This window comes from Mesoplodon densirostris, chromosome 7, assembly GCF_025265405.1.
Source record: "Mesoplodon densirostris isolate mMesDen1 chromosome 7, mMesDen1 primary haplotype, whole genome shotgun sequence".
In the NCBI taxonomy this organism is placed as follows: Eukaryota; Metazoa; Chordata; class Mammalia; order Artiodactyla; family Ziphiidae; genus Mesoplodon; species Mesoplodon densirostris.
In genome coordinates, this window is record NC_082667.1 from 94,461 (window position 1) to 108,333 (window position 13,873).

The following is a 13,873-nucleotide window of genomic DNA, read 5'->3' on the forward strand; positions in this document are numbered from 1 at the left end:
TAACATGTTTCCGTACACTCACCTGTGCCCTAAACCTTGCCGTTCCCTAACCCTAACCCTAGCCCTGAACGGAAACCTACCACCATCCCTACACCTTACCCTACGCCGTACCCTAATACTAATCTGTACGCTAACAATGACCCGTGTGTCAGCACATACCCTGACCCTAACACGTTTCCGTACCCTCACCTGTGCCCTAAACCTTGCCGTTCCCTAACCCTAACCCTAGCCCGGAACGGAAACCTACCACCAACCCTACACCTTACCCTATGCCGTACCCTAATCCTAATCCGTATGCTGACACTGCCCCGTGCGTCAGCACGTACCCTGACCCTAACATGTTTCCGTACAATCACCTGTTCCCTAAACCTTGCCGTTCCCTAAGCCTAACCCTAGGCCGTCACGGAATTCTATGACCAACCCTACACGTTACCCTACGCCGTACCCTAATCCTAACCCGTGCGTCAGCATGTACCCAGACCCTAACACGTTTCCGTACCCTCACCTGTGCCCTAAACCTTACAGTTCCCTAACCCTAACCCTAGGCCAAAACAGAAACCTACCACAAAACCTACACCTTACCCTACGCCGTACCCTAATCCTAATCCGTACGCTGACATTGACCCGTGCGTCAGCAAGTACCCTGACCCTAACACGTTTCCGTACCCTCACCTGTGCCCTAAACCTTGCCGTTCCCTAACGCTAACCCTAGCACGAAATGGAAACCTACCACCACTCCTACACATTACCCTACGCCATACGCTAATCCTAATCTGTACGCTGACACTGACCCGTGCGTCAGCACATACCCTGACCCTAACATGTTTCCGTACACTCACCTGTGCCCTAAACCTTGCCGTTCCCTTGCCCTAAACCTAGCCCGGAACAGAAACCTACCACCATCCCTACACCTTACCCTACGCCGTACCCTAATCCTAATCTGTACGCTGACACTGACCCGTGCGTCAGCACGTACCCTGACCCTAACATGTTTCCGTACACTCACCTGTGCCCTAAACCTTGCCATTCCCTAGCCCTAAACCTAGCCCGGAACAGAAACCTACCACCATCCCTACACCTTACCCTACGCCGTACCCTAATCCTAATCTGTACGCTGACAATGACCCGTGCGTCACCACATACCGTGACCCTAACACGTTTCCGTACTCTCACCTGTGTCCTTAATCTTGCCTTTCCCTAAGCCTAACCCTAAGCCTGCACAGAAACCTACCTCCAACCCTACACGTTACCCTATGCCGTACCCTAATCCTAACCCGTGCGTCAGCATGTACCCTGATCTTAACCTGTTTCTGTACACTCACCTGTGCCCTAAACCTTGCCGTTCCGTAACACTAACCCTAGCCCTGAACGGAAACCTACCACCATCCCTACACCTTACCCTACGCCGTACCCTAATACTAATTTGTACGCTGACAATGACCCGTGCGTCAGCACATACCCTGACCCTAACACGTTTCCGTACCCTCACCTGTGCCCTAAACCTTGCCGTTCCCTAACCCTAACCCTAGCCCGGAATGGAAACCTACCACCAAACCTACACCTTACCCTATGCCGTACCCTAATCCTAATCCGTATGCTGACACTGCCCCGTGCGTCAGCACGTACCCTGACCCTAACATGTTTCCGTACAATCACCTGTTCCCTAAACCTTGCCGTTCCCTAAGCCTAACCCTAGGCCGGCATTGAATTCTATGACCAACCCTACACGTTACCCTACACCGTACCCTAGTCCTAACCCGTGCGTCAGCATGTATCCAGACCCTAACACGTTTCCGTACCCTCACCTGTGCCCTAAACCTTACAGTTCCCTAACCCTAACCCTAGCCCGAAACAGAAACCTACCACAAAACCTACACCTTACCCTACGCCGTACCCTAATCCTAATCCGTACGCTGACATTGACCCGTGCGTCAGCAAGTACCCTGACCCTAACACGTTTCCGTACCCTCACCTGTGCCCTAAACCTTGCCGTTCCCTAACGCTAACCCTAGCACGGAATGGAAACCTACCACCACACCTACACCTTACCCTACGCCGTACTCTAATCCTAATCTGTACGCTGACACTGAACCGTGCGTCAGCACGTACCCTGACCCTAACATGTATCCGTACACTCACCTGTGCCCTTAACCTTGCCGTTCCCTAGCCCTAACCCTAGCCCGGAACGGAAACCTACCACCATCCCTACACCTTACCCTACGCCGTACCCTAATCCTAATCTGTATGCTGACAATGACCCGTGCGTCAGCACATAACCAGAGCCAAACACGTTTCCGTACCCTCACCTGTGCCCCGAACCTTGCCATTCCCTAAGCCTAACCCTAGGCCGGCACGAAATCCTACCTCCAACCCTACACGTTACCCTACGCCGTACCCTAATCCTAACCCGTGCGTCAGCATGTACCCTGAACCTAACACGTTTCCGTACCCTCACCTGTGCCCTAAACCTTACAGTTCCCTAACCCTAACCCTAGCCCGAAACAGAAACCTAACACAAAACCTACACCTTACCCTACACTGTACCCTAATCCTAATCCGTACGCTGACATTGACCCGTGCGTCAGCAAGTAACCTGACCCTAACACGTTTCCGTACCCTCACCTGTGCCCTAAACCTTGCCGTTCCCTAAGCCTAACCCTAGGCCGGCACGAAATCCTACCTCCAACCCTACAGGTTACCCTACGCCGTACCCTAATCCTAACCCGTGCGTCAGCATGGACCCTGATCCTAACACGTTTCCGTACCCTCACCTGTGCCCTAAACCTTGCCGTTCCCTAACCCTAACCCTAGCCCGGATCAGAAACCTACCACGATCCCTACACCTTACCCCATGCCGTACCCTCATCCTAATCTGTACGCTGACAATGACCCGTGCGTCAGCACATTCCCTGACCCTAACACGTTTCCGTACCCTCACCTGTGCCCTAAACCTTGCCGTTCCCTAAGCCTAACCCTAGGCCGGCATGGAATTCTACCACCAACCCTACACGTTACCCTACGCCGTACCCTAATCCTAACCCGTGCGTCAGCATGTACCCTGACACTAACACGTTTCCGTACCCTCACCTGTGCCCTAAACCTTGCAGTTCCCTAACCCTAACCCTAGCCCGGAACGGAAACCTACCACCAACCCTACACCTTACCTTACGCCGTACCCTAATCCTAATCCGTACGCTGACACTGACCCGTGCGTCAGCACGTACCCTGACCCTAACACGTTTCCGTACACTCACCTGTGCGCTAAACCTTGCCGTTCCCTAACCCTAACCCTAGCCCGGAACGGAAACCTACCACCATCCCTACACCTTACACTACGCTGTACCCTAATCCTAATCTGTACGCTGACAATGACCCGTGCGTCAGCACATACCCTGACCCTAACACGTTTCCGTACCCTCACCTGTGCCCTAAACCTTGCCGTTCACTAAGCCTAAACCTAGGCCGGCACGGAATCCTACCTCCAACCCTACACATTACCCTACGCCGTACCCTAATCCTAACCCTTGCGTCAGCATGTACCCTGACCCTAACACGTTTCCATACCCTCACCTGTGCCCTAAACCTTACAGTTCCCTAACCCTAACCCTAGCCCGAAACAGAAACCTACCACAAAACCTACACCTTACCCTACGCCGTATCCTAATCCTAATCCGTACCCTGACATTGACCCGTGCGTCAGCAAGTACCCTGACACTAACACGTTTCCGTACCCTCACCTGTGCCCTAAACCTTGCCGTTCTCTAACCCTAACCCTAGCCCGGATTGGAAACCTACCACCAACCCTACACCTTACACTACGCCGTACCCTAATCCTAACCCGTGCGTCAGCATGTACCCTGACCCAAACACGTTTCCGTACCCTCACCTGTACCCTAAACCTTGCCGTTCCCTAAGCCTAACCCTAGGCCGGCACGGAATTCTACCACCAACCTTACATGTTACCCTACAACGTACCCCAATTCTAACCCGTGCGTCAGCATGTACCCTGAACCTAACACGTTTCCGTACCCTCACCTGTGCCCTAAACCTTGCAGTTCCCTAACCCTAACCCTAGCCCGGAATGGAAACCTACCACCAACCCTACACCTTACCCTACACCGTACCCTAATCCTAATCCGTACGCTGACACTGACACGTGCGTCAGCACGTACCCTGACCCTAACACGTTTCCGTACACTCACCTGTGCCCTAAACCTTGCTGTTCGCTAACCCTAACCCTAGCCCGGAAAGGAAACCTACCACCATCCCTACACCTTACGCTACGCCGTACCCTAATCCTAATCTGTACGCTGACAATGACCCGTGCGTCACCACATACCCTGACCCTAACACGTTTCCGTACTCTCACCTGTGTCCTAAATCTTGCCTTTCCCTAAGCCTAACCCTAGGCCTGCACGGAAACCTACCTCCAAACCTACACGTTACCCTATGCAGTACCCTAATCCTAACACGTGCATCAGCATGTACCCTGATCTTAACATGTTTCCGTACACTCACCTGTGCCCTAAACCTTGCAGTTCCCTAACCCTAACCCTAGCCCTGAACGGAAACCTACCACCATCCCTACACCTTACCCTACGCCGTACCCTAATACTAATCTGTACGCTAACAATGACCCGTGCGTCAGCACATACCCTGACCCTAACACGTTTCCGTACCCTCACCTGTGCCCTAAACCGTGCCGTTCCCTAACCCTAACCCTAGCCCGGAACGGAAACCTACCACCAACCCTACACCTTACCCTATGCCGTACCCTAATCCTAATCCGTATGCTGACACTGCCCCGTGCGTCAGCACGTACCCTGACCCTAACATGTTTCCGTACAATCACCTGTTCCCTAAACCTTGCCGTTCCCTAAGCCTAACCCTAGGCCGTCACGGAATTCTATGACCAACCCTACACGTTACCCTACGCCGTACCCTAATCCTAACCCGTGCGTCAGCATGTACCCAGACCCTAACACGTTTCCGTACCCTCACCTGTGCCCTAAACCTTACAGTTCCCTAACCCTAACCCTAGCCCAAAACAGAAACCTACCACAAAACCTACACCTTACCCTACGCCGTACCCTAATCCTAATCCGTACGCTGACATTGACCCGTGCGTCAGCAAGTACACTGACCCTAACACGTTTCCGTACCCTCACCTGTGCCCTAAACCTTGCCGTTCCCTAACGCTAACCCTAGCACGGAATGGAAACCTACCACCACACCTACACATTACCCTACGCCGTACGCTAATCCTAATCTGTACGCTGACACTGACCCGTGCGTCAGCACGTACCCTGACCCTAACATTTTTCCGTACACTCACCTGTGCCCTAAACCTTGCCGTTCCCTAGCCCTAAACCTAGCCCGGAACAGAAACCTACCACCATCCCTACACCTTACCCTACGCCGTACCCTAATCCTAATCTGTACGCTGACACTGACCCGTGCGTCAGCACGTACCCTGACCCTAACATGTTTCCGTACACTAACCTGTGCCCTAAACCTTGCCATTCCCTAGCCCTAAACCTAGCCCGGAACAGAAACCTACCACCATCCCTACACCTTACCCTACGCCGTACCCTAATCCTAATCTGTACGCTGACAATGACCCGTGCGTCACCACATACAATGACCCTAACACGTTTCCGTACTCTCACCTGTGTCCTAAATCTTGCCTTTCCCTAAGCCTAACACTAAGCCTGCACGGAAACCTACCTCCAACCCTACGCGTTACCCTATGCCGTACCCTAATCCTAACCCGTGCGTCAGCATGTACCCTGATCTTAACATGTTTCCGTACACTCACCTGTGCCCTAAACCTTGCCGTTCCCTAACCCTAACCCTAGCCCTGAACGGAAACCTACCACCATCCCTACACCTTACACTACGCCGTACCCTAATACTAATTTGTACGCTGACAATGACCCGTGCGTCAGCACATACCCTGACCCTAACACGTTTCCGTACCCTCACCTGTGCCCTGAACCTTGCCATTCCCTAAGCCAAACCCTAGGCCGGCACAAAATCCTACCACCAACGCTACACGTTACCCTACGTCGTACCCTAATCCTAACCCGTGCATCAGCATGTACCCTGACCCTAACACGTTTCCGTACCCTCACCTGTGTCCTAAACCTTGCCGTTCCCTAAACGTAACCCTAGCGCGGAATGGAAACATACCACAAAAGCTACACCTTACCCTACGCCGTACCCTAATACTAATCCGTACACTGACACTGACCCGTGCGTCAGCACGTACCCTGAGCCTAACATGTTTCCGTACCCTCACCTGTGCTCTAAACGTTGCCGTTCCCTAACCATAACCCTAGCCCGGAACAGAAACCTACCACCATCCCTACACCTTACCCTACGCCGTACCCTAATCCTAATCCGTACGCTGACACTGCCCCGTGCGTCAGCAAGGACCCTGACCCTAACACGTTTCCGTACCCTCACCTGTGCCCTAAACCTTGCAGTTCCCTAACCCTAACCCTATCGCAGAATGGAAACCTACCACAAAACCTACACCTTACCCTATGCCGTACCCTAATCCTAATCCAGACGTTGACACTGACCCGTGCGTCAGCACGTACCCTGACACTAACATTTTTCCGTACACTCACCTGTGCCCCAAACCTTGCCGTTTCCTAACCCTAACCCTAGACTGGAACGGAAACCTCCCACCATCCCTACACCTTACACTACGCTGTACCCTAATCCTAATCTGTACGCTGACAATGACCCGTGCGTCAGCACATACCCTGAACCTAACACGTTTCCGTACCCTCACCTGTGCCCTAAACCTTGCCGTTCACTAAGCCTAACCCCAGACCGGCACGGAATCCTACCTCCAACCCTACACGTTACCCTACGCCGTACCCTAATCCTAGCCCGTGCATCAGCATGTACCCTGACGCTAACACGTTTCCGTACCCTCACCTGTGCCCTAAACCTTACAGTTCCCTAACCCTAACCCTAGCCCGAAACAGAAACCTAACACAAAACCTACACCTTACCCTACACCGTACCCTAATCCTAATCCGTACGCTGACATTGACCCGTGCGTCAGCAAGGACCCTGACGCTAACACGTTGCCGTACCCTCACCTGTGCCCTAAAACTTACCGTTCCCTAACCCTAACCCTAGCCCGGAATGGAAACCTACCACCAACCCTACACCCTACCCTATGCCGTACCCTAATCCTAATCCGTACGCTGACACTGACGCGTGCGTCAGCACGTACCCTGACCCTAACATGTTTCTGTACACTCACCTGTGCCCTAAACCTTGCCGTTCCCTAACCCTAACCCTAGCCCGGAACGGAAAACTACCACCATCCCTACACCTTACCCTACGCCGTACCCTATTCCTAATCTGTACGCTGACAGTGACCCGTGCGTCAACACATACCCTGACCCTAACACGTTTCCGTACCCTCACCTGTGCCCTAAACCTTGCCGTTCCCTAAGCCTAACCCTAGGCCGGCACGGAATTCTACCACCAGCCCTACACGTTACCCTACGCCGTACCCTAATCCTAACCCTTGCGTCAGCATAGACCCTGATCCTAACACGTTTCCGTACCCTCACCTGTGCCCTAAACCTTGCAGTTCCCTAACACTAACCCTAGCCCGGAATGGAAACCTAACACCAACCCTACACCTTACCCTACGCCGTACCCTAATCCTAATCCATACGCTGACACTGACCCGTGAGTCAGCACGTACCCTGACCCTAACATGTTTCCGTACACTCACCTGTGCCCTAAACCTTGCCGTTCCCTAACCCTAACCCTAGCACGGAACGGAAACCTACCACCATCCCTACACCTTACCCTATGCCGTACCCTCATCCTAATCTGTACGCTGACAATGACCCATGCGTCAGCAAGTACCCTGACCCTAACACGTTTCAGTACCCTCACCTGTGTCCTAAACCTTGCCGTTCCCTAACACTAACCCTAGCACGGAATGGAAACCTACCACAAAACCTAAACCTTACCCTATGCCGTACCCTAATCCTAATCCGTACGCTGACACTGACCCGTGCGTCAGCACGTACCATGACCCTAACACGTTTCCGTACACTCACCTGTGCCCTAAACCTTGCCGTTCGCTAACCCTAACCCTAGCCCGGAACGGAAAACTACCACCATCCCTACACCTAACACTACGCCGTACCCTAATCCTATTCTGTACGCTGACAATGACCCGTGCGTCAGCACATACCCTGACCCTAACACGTTTCCGTACCCTCACCTGTGCCCTAAACCTTGCCGTTCCCTAAGCCTAACACTAGGCCGGCACGGAATCCTACCTCCAACCCTACACATTACCCTATGCCGTACCCTAATCCTAACCCGTGCGTCAGCATGTACCCTGACCCTAACACGTTTCCGTACCCTCCCCTGTGCCCTAAACCTTGCCGTTCACTAAGCCTAACCCTAGGCCGGCCCGGAATTCTACCACCAACTCTACACATTACCCTATGACGTACCCAAATCCTAACCCGTGCGTCAGCATGCACCCTGATCCTAACACGTTTCCGTACCCTCACCTGTGCCCTAAACCTTGCAGTTCCCTAACCCTAACCCTAGCCCGGAATGGAAACCTACCACCAACCCTACACCTTACCCTACGCCGTACCCTAATCCTAATCCGTACGCTGACACTGACCCGTGCGTCAGCACGTACCCTGACCATAACATGTTTCCGTACACTCACCTGTGCCCTAAACCTTGCCGTTCCCTAACCCTAACCCTAGCCCGGAACGGAAAACTACCACCATCCCTACACCTTACCCTATGCCGTACCCTCATCCTAATCTGTACGCTGACAATGACCCGTGCGTCAGCACATACCCTGACCCTAACACGTTTCCGTACCCTCACCTGTGCCCTAAACCTTGCCATTCCCTAAGCCTAACCCTAGGCTGGCACGGAATTCTACTACCAACCCTACACGTTACCCTACGCCGTACCCTAATCCTAACCCTTGCATCAGCATGTACCCTGACCCTAACACGTTTCCGTACCCTCATCTGTGCCCTAAACCTTGCAGTTCCCTAACCCTAACCCTAGCCCGGAATGGAAACCTACCACCAACCCTACACCTTACCCTATGCCGTACCCTAATCCTAATCCGTATGCTGACACTGCCCCGTGCGTCAGCACGTACCCTGACCCTAACATGTTTCCGTACAATCACCTGTTCCCTAAACCTTGACGTTCCCTAAGCCTAACCCTAGGCCGGCACGGAATTCTATGACCAACCCTACACGTTACCCTACACCGTACCCTAATCGTAACCCGTGCGTCAGCATGTACCCAGACCCTAACACGTTTCCGTACCCTCACCTGTGCCCTAAACCTTACAGTTCCCTAACCCTAAACCTAGCCCGAAACAGAAAACTACCACAAAACCTACACCTTACCCTACGCCGTACCCTAATCCTAATCCGTAGGCTGACATTGACCCGTGCGTCAGCAAGTACCCTGACCCTAACACGTTTCCGTACCCTCACCTGTGCCCTAAACCTTGCCGTTCCCTAACCCTAACCCTAGCCCGGAATGGAAAACTACCACCAACCCTACACCTTACCCTACGCCGTACCCTAATCCTAACCCGTGCGTCAGCATGTACCCTGACTCTAACACGTTTCCGTACCCTCACCTGTGCCCTAAACCTTGCCGCTCCCTAAGCCTAACCCTAGGCCGGCACGAAATCCTACCTCCAACCCTACACGTTACCCTACGCCGTACCCTAATCCTAACCCGTGCGTCAGCATGTACCCTGAACCTAACACGTTTCCGTACCCTCACCTGTGCCCTAAACCTTACAGTTCCCTGACCCTAACCCTAGCCCGAAACAGAAACCTAACACCAAACCTGCACCTTACCCTACACTGTACCCTAATCCTAATCCGTGCGTCAGCATGGACCCTGACCCTAACACGTTTCCGTACCCTCACCTGTGCCCTAAACCTTGCCGTTCCCTAACCCTAACCCTAGCCCGGAATGGAAAACTAACACCAACTCTACACCTTACCCTACGCCGTACCCTAATCCTAACCCGTGCGTCAGCATGTACCCTGACCCTAACACGTTTCCGTACCCTCACCTGTGCCCTAAACCTTGCTGTTCCCTAAGCCTAACCCTAGGCCGGCACGAAATCCTACCTCCAACCCTACACCTTACCCTACGCCGTACCCTAATCCTAACCCGTGCGTCAGCATGTACCCTGACCCTAACACGTTTCCGTACCCTCACCTGTGCCCTAAACCTTGCCGCTCCCTAAGCCTAACCCTAGGCCGGCACGAAATCCTACCTCCAACCCTACATGTTACCCTACGCCGTACCCTAATCCTAACCCGTGCGTCAGCATGTACCCTGAACCTAACACGTTTCCGTACCCTCACCTGTGCCCTAAACCTTGCCGTTCCCTAACCCTAACCCTAGCCCTGAACGGAAATCTACCACCATACCTACACCTTACCCTACGCCGTACCCTAATACTAATCTGTATGCTGACAATGACCCGTGCGTCAGCACATACCCTGACCCTTACACGTTTCCGTACCCTCACCTGTGCCCTAAACCTTGCCGTTCCCTAACCCTAACCCTAGCCCGGAATGGAAACCTACCACCAACCCTACACCTTACCCTATGCTGTACCCTAATCCTAATCCGTATGCTGACACTGCCCCGTGCGTCAGCACGTACCCTGACCCTAACATGTTTCCGTATAATCACCTGTTCCCTAAACCTTGCCGTTCCCTAAGTCTAACCCTAGGCCGGCACGGAATTGAATGACCAACCCTACACGTTACCCTACGCCGTACCCTAATCCTAACCCGTGCGTCAGCATGTACCCAGACCCTAACACGTTTCCGTACCCTCACCTGTGCCCTAAACCTTACAGTTCCCTAACCCTAACCCTAGCCCGAAACAGAAACCTACCACAAAACCTAAACCATACCCTACGCCGTACCCTAATCCTAATCCGTACGCTGACATTGACCCGTGCGTCAGCAAGTACCCTGACCCTAACACGTTTCCGTACCCTCACCTGTGCCCTAAACCTTGCCGTTCCCTAACCCTAACCCTAGCATGGAATGGAAACCTACCACCACACCTACACCTTACCCTACGCCGTACCCTAATTCTAATCCGTACGCTGACACTGACCCGTGCGTAAGCACGTACCCTGACCCTAACATGTTTCCGTACACTCACCTGTGCCCTAAACCTTGCCGTTCCCTAGCCCTAACCCTAGCCCGGAATGGAAACCTACCACCATCCCTACCCCTTACCCTACGCCGTACCCTAATCCTAATCTGTATGCTGACAATGACCCGTGCGTCAGCACATAACCTTACCCAAACACGTTTCCATACCCTCACCTGTGCCCTAAACCTTGCCGTTCCCTAAGCCAAACCCTAGGCCGGCACAAAATCCTACCACCAACGCTACACGTTACCCTACGTCGTACCCTAATCCTAACCTGTGCATCAGCATGTACCCTGACCCTAACACGTTTCCGTACCCTCACCTGTGTCCTAAACCTTGCCATTCCCTAACCGTAACCCTAGCGCGGAATGGAAACCTACCACAAAACCTACACCTTACCCTATGCCGTACCCTAATCCTAATCCGTATGCTGACACTGACCCGTGCGTCAGCACGTACCCTGACCCTAACATGTTTCCGTACCCTCACCTGTGCCCTAAACCTTGCCGTTCCCTAACCCTAACCCTAGCCCGGAACGGAAACCTACCACCATCCCTACACCTTACCCTACGCCGTACCCTAATCCTAATCTGTACGCTGACTATGACCCGTGCGTCAGCACATACCCTGACCCTAACACGTTTCCGTACCGTCACCTGTGCCCTAAAACTTGCAGTTCCCTAACCTTAACCCTAGCCCGGAACGGAAACTTACCACCAACCCTACACCTTTCCCTACGCCGTACCCTAATCCTAATCCGTACGCTGACACTGCCCCGTGCGTCAGCAAGTACCCTGACCCTAACACGTTTCCGTACCCTCACCTGTGTCCTAAACCTTGCCGTTCCCTAACCCTAACCCTAGCCCGTAACGGAAACCTACCACCATCCCTACACCTTACCCTACGCCGTACCCTAATCCTAATCCGTACGCTGACATTGACCCGTGCGTCAGCAACTACCGTGACCCTAACACGTTTCCGTACCCTCACCTGTGCCCTAAACCTTGCCGTTCCCTAACCCTAATCCTAGCCCGGAATGGAAACCTACCACCAACCCTACACCTTACCCTATTCCGTACCCTAATCCTAGTCCGTACGCTGACACTGACCCGTGCGTCAGCACGTACCCTGACCCTAACATGTTTCCGTACAATCACCTGTGCCCTAAACCTTGCCGTTCCCTAACCCTAACCCTAGCCCGGAACGGAATTCTATGAGCAACCCTACACGTTACCCTACGCCGTACCCTAATCCTAACCCGTGCGTCAGAATGTACCCTGACCCTAACACGTTTCTGTACCCTCACCTGTGCCCTAAACCTTGCAGTTCCCTAACCCTAACCCTAGCCTGGAATGGAAACCTACCACCAACCCTACACCTTACCCTACGCCGTACCCTAATCCTAATCCGTACGCTGACACTGACCCGTGCGTCAGCACGTACCCTGACCATAACATGTTTCCGTACACTCACCTGTGCCCTAAACCTTGCCGTTCCCTAACCCTAACCCTAGCCCGGAACAGAAAACTACCACCATCCCTACACCTTACCCTATGCCGTACCCTCATCCTAATCTGTACTCTGACAATGACCCGTGCGTCAGCACATACCCAGACCCTAACACGTTTCCGTACCCTCACCTGTGCCCTAAACCTTGCCGTTCCCTAAGCCTAACCCTAGGCTGGCACGGAATTCTACCACCAACCCTACACGTTACCCTACGCCGTACCCTAATCCTAACCCTTGCGTCAGCATGTACCCTGACACTAACACGTTTCCGTACCCTCACCTGTGCCCTAAAACTTGCAGTTCCCTAACCCTAACCCTAGCCCGGAATGGAAACCTACCACCAACCCTACACCTTACCCTACGCCGTACCCTAATCCTAATCCGTACGCTGACACTGACCCGTGCGTCAGCACGTACCCTGACCCTAACACGTTTCTGTACACTCACCTGTACGCTAAACCTTGCCGTTCCCTAACCCTAACCCTAGCCCGGAATGGAAACCTACCACCATCCCTACACCTTACAATACCCTGTACCCTAATCCTAATCTGTACGCTGACAATGACCCGTGCGTCAGCACATACCCTGACCCTAACACGTTTCCGTACCCTCACCTGTGCCCTAAACCTTGCCGTTCACTAAGCCTAACCCTAGGCCGGCACGGAATCCTACCTCCAACCCTACACGTTACCCTACGCCGTACTCTAATCCTAACCCGTGCGTCAGCATGTACCCTGACACTAACACGTTTCCGTACCCTCACCTGTGCCCTAAACCTTGCCGTTCCCTAACCCTAACCCTAGCCCGGACGGAAACCTAACACCATCCCTACACCTTACCCTACACCGTACCCTAATCCTAATCCGTACGCTGACATTGACCCGTGCGTCAGCAAGTACCCTGACCCTAACACGTTTCCGTACCCTCACCTGTGCCCTAAACCTTGCAGTTCCCTAACCATAACCCTAGCCCGGAATGGAAACCTACCACCAACCCTACATCTTACCCTACGCCGTACCCTAATCCTAATCCGTACGCTGACACTGACCCATGCGTCAGCACGTACCCTGACCCTAACATGTTTCCGTACACTCACCTGTGCCCTAAACCTTGCCGTTCCCTAAAC